This window comes from Apium graveolens, chromosome 10, assembly GCF_009905375.1.
Source record: "Apium graveolens cultivar Ventura chromosome 10, ASM990537v1, whole genome shotgun sequence".
NCBI lineage: Eukaryota > Viridiplantae > Streptophyta > Magnoliopsida > Apiales > Apiaceae > Apium > Apium graveolens.
In genome coordinates, this window is record NC_133656.1 from 16,606,108 (window position 1) to 16,610,396 (window position 4,289).

The 4,289-nt window shown below is 37.4% G+C and overlaps 1 non-coding gene across 1 annotated transcript; it reads right to left on the reverse strand.

Moving 5' to 3' along the window:
- Positions 1 to 3,749: 3,749 nt before the first annotated feature.
- LOC141694808 (small nucleolar RNA R71) lies at positions 3,750 to 3,856 on the reverse strand. The gene has a single exon (XR_012564090.1). It is a non-coding gene; the product is annotated as a small nucleolar RNA R71 (small nucleolar RNA).
- Positions 3,857 to 4,289: the final 433 nt, after the last annotated feature.

The following is a 4,289-nucleotide window of genomic DNA, read 5'->3' on the forward strand; positions in this document are numbered from 1 at the left end:
AGATTCTGGAAGAATCCAGAAAGATATTAGAAGAGTTTGGAATTTGGGCTCAGAAATGAGGCCCAATTCTAGAAAAACCTTGAAAAAATCAAGCCCAGTTAAGGGCCCAAGTGTTTAAAAAGCCCAGTTAAAAACAAAAGTTAGCCCAATAAGGGAGGGGCCCAATTAGCTAAAAACCCATTGAAGGGTTGGTCCCAGAAAATTCAGCCCAAATTAAGGGCCCAGGTCAAAATAAATATTCTGAACTCTTGACCCCATTCGATCAGGACTTGCACCAAGATCCTAGCCGAATGCATTGAGGTCGAATTTCCTTCGACCAAGGCTGAAAAAAGGGGCTAATTCGGTCAAGAAAAGAATTCTGACCAAAATTCTTGGTCGAAAATACCGGAATAGTTTTAACCCTGCTTCTTGACCCAGCTCGACCAGAAATCATAAGAATTCCTGAACGAAATGCTTGAGGTCGAATAAAATTCGATCAAGGCTCAAAAACAGACTTAATTCGATCAGGATTTAGATCTATTCGACCAAGAAACATAAAGAATTCCTGATCGAAAACATCAAGATCGAAATCCTGTCGACCTGAACAACCAAAGATGGTTAATTCGGTCAAAAAACAAGAATCCTGACCGAAAGGGAAGAAAATCCTATTAAAAAAAAGTTGGGGGGAGGAAAACCTAGCCGAAATTCGACCAGGATTCCTGATCGAATGTACCCTGCTCGAAATCCAGTCGACCAAGGCATACTGAAGGTTAATTCGACCAGGATCCTGGTCGAATGGATTCCTGGTCGAAATCTGTATTAAAAAAAAGGAAAAAGAAAGAAAAATTCTTGGAAAATTACAGAAAAATAAGGAAATTCCTTAAAATATTTTCTGAAAAATGCTAATATTTTCAGAAATAAGGTATAAATCCAGAAAATTAAGGATAAATCCTACAAAATTAGGGAAAAATCCAGAAAATTAAGGATAAATCCCAGAAAATTAGGGAAATCCAGAAAATTAAGGATAAATCCCAGAAAATTAGGGAAAAATCCAGAAAATTAAGGATAAATCCTAGAAAATTAGGGAAGAATCCAGAAAATTAAGGATAAATCCCAGAAAATTAGGGGAAAATCCAGAAATTAAGGATAAATCCCAGAAATTAGGGAAAAATCCAGAAATTAAGGGAAAATCCCGGTATAAGGGAAAAATTCCTGGAAATTAAGATAATTCCTGAACAAAAGGAACAATCATTGTAAACGTGTAGGTCGCTCCACACTTTACGCAAAAACGAAACCCTATAAGGGAATGAATAGACTTAACTTCTGCGAAACCTAATCAATGTTTCCCAAAAGTTGGGGGGCAAATGATAGGGATAAATAAATCCTGATTGTATAAATTGCATTAATTATAGAAGGTATGGCTCCTAGGCCCAATAAGAAGATGTATGACATTCAGACCAAAAAGGTTAACATGTCGATCAGGCCTGATGGACCAGATCAGGCCTGATGGAACAAAGAAGGCCCAAAAACCCTGATTATTTATTAATTTCGTAATTAATAAATAAGGGAGAAAAATAGCTATTAAGATAAATCCTAGTGAGGATATAAATCCTTGTAGATTGGCCTCCAAGGAACCTCATGGGATAAGGAATCAGCTTCCTACTCCCTAGGACTCCTAAGTTTATCCTAATTCAGAGACTTGACCACCAAGTCTCCTATACCAAGTCCAATTCAAGGACTCCCACATCTATATAAGGGCCTCACCCCACAGATCAGAACTACGTTTTTTGACTTGATCCTTAGCAATCAGCAAGGTACGTAGGCATCTTGTTAAGGCAAATTGAGTCACGAAACACAAGAGCAGTCAAAATTGAGCCTTGAAGCTCACGTTCCCTATTATTAGATACAGCAATTATATATATTAGTTTTAATCCATAACAATTATCAAAACTTTTGGATAACTTTTAAAACTTTTGGATAATTATCAAGACCGGGTTTCTCATAAAATACTTTGTACGAAGAAAATGTTATCAAAATGATTATCGTATCGAAAATTTTGTGTCGGCCGCGCACGGGTCAAACCGTAATTCGGTTTGAAAAAGTCAAAACACTAGAAAATGTCCGAAATTATCAGATTAGGTTATGTAGGAGTTTTCGGAAGAGTTTCGGGTTGTAAAAACGTAAAAACGGTTGAAGTTGGACGATTCCCGGCTTTGTAAAATAGTTTTGTAATTATTCAGAAAATAAATATTAAATTTATAAATAAATATAAAATCATATAACAGTCCAAAAATTACCAGAAAAATACCGTAATTATCTATATTTTATTCTGGACATAAGAAAATTAACATACTTATACTTTACCACATATAAGCATCTCCATATCCACACCAATCATCAGATAATTCACCAAAAATTCACATAATAATCACATAATAATAATTTATCAATAAAAATAATTACACGCTATTTCCTGGATATTACGGATACCATTTAAGTTAGGAGAATTTGACATCATACTAGGAATATAGTGGCTATCTAAGCACGATGCTCAGATAGACTATCATAATAAGAGGGAAATTTTGAAGATGCCAGACGAGAGAGTGGTGACGTTTAGAGGTTAGAGGAAAGCAAAGAAGTTCTTAACAATGATTCAAGCTAAGAAGTTACTACGACAAAGATGTGAGCATTATATTTCTTATGTGATAGATAGAAATCAGGAGCTAGCAAAACATGAAGATACTTCAGTAATTAATGAGTTTCCGGACGTGTTCTTAGACAAGTTACTAGGACTTCCTCTAGACAGGAAAAATGAGTTTGCAATCGACTTAGCACCTGGAACGGAACTAGTATCTAAGACCCCGTACAAAATGGCTGATAAGTGGATTTTATATCTACTTTGAATGCTTTATTTTCAAGCTTAAATTGGTGTTTTGGACTCAAGTATCTTGTATGTTTGATGTGTTTTTGTGTTTTTGCATTACATGCATTAGTTTGAGGAAGAAAGAAGCTTCTCAAGGAACAGTTGAGTTGCCTAATTCTGACGAGTAGAACTCAAGATACGGCCAAAAGAATAAACTGCAGAAAAGTCCAGAAGTCAGGCGCGGCCGCCCCCAAAACCGGCGCGATCGCGATAGCCATACCATTGTTGCATAGGTGCATAATCTTAAGTTAACCAAAAGGAGTCTCTGTGGGAACGAATCTGATTTATATATTATACTACTTGCGAACGCGTATACTTGCGTGCAATTTAGCGCGTGTTTTTGCCCTAACAAGTTTTTTGCGCTGCTGCCGGGGACTCAGTGTTAATTTTTAGTTTATGTGCTTGATATCAGTGGTCGTTAAAGTTCACTGACTCATATTCTTTTACTTTCATGGTTTACTTTTTTATGTTTCAGGTACTCATTACAATGGGAGATCCAACAGCACCAATGAAAGCGTTGGTGGATTTTTCTTAACCCAAGATCAATGACATTAAATCTAGTATTGCTAGGCCAGCTATCGCAGCTAATACCTTTAAAATCAAGCCTGGCATAACTCAATGAATACAAAATTCAGTCTAGTTTGGGGGTTCTCCAACGGAAGATCCCAACATGCAGATTAGAGATTTCATTGAGATCTGTGGAACTTTTAAATTCAACAATGTTTCTGAAGATGCTGTGAAGCTGAGACTTTTCCCATTCTCTCTGAGGGATAAAGCTAAGAGCTGGTTACACTCTCTACCAGCTGGGAAATTTCTTACTAAATTCTTCCCTATGGCGAAGACAGCTGCAATGAGGAATGCTCTTACTCAATTTGCGCAGCAATCAGGAGAATCTCTATGTGAAGCTTGGGAGCGCTATAAGGAGATGCTTAGGATGTGTCCTCATCATGGCATGCCTGATTGGATTATTATCAATTTCTTTTACAATGGTTTGGGAGCACAGTCCATACCCATGCTCGATGCAGCATCAGGTGGAGCATTATGGGCAAAGAGCTATGAGGAAATGTATGATCTAATTGAACTAATGGTTGCTAATAAATATCAGTATCCACCCCAGAGATTTCCACAGGGAAAGGTAGCAGGAGTTCTTGAGGTGGATACAGCTACGGCTATCACTGCTCAACTAAAGGTGTTGTCTATATAGATCGATTCTCTGGCTGGTGTTAATTAGATAACCAGAGTTTGTGAGATGTGTGCAGGTTCGCATGCGACGGAGCAATGTGCTATATCTAGTGAATCAGCTCAGTTGGTGAGCAACTTTCAGAGATCGCAGCAACCAGTTCCAGACACTTATAATCCTGACAACTGGAATCATCCTAACTTCAGC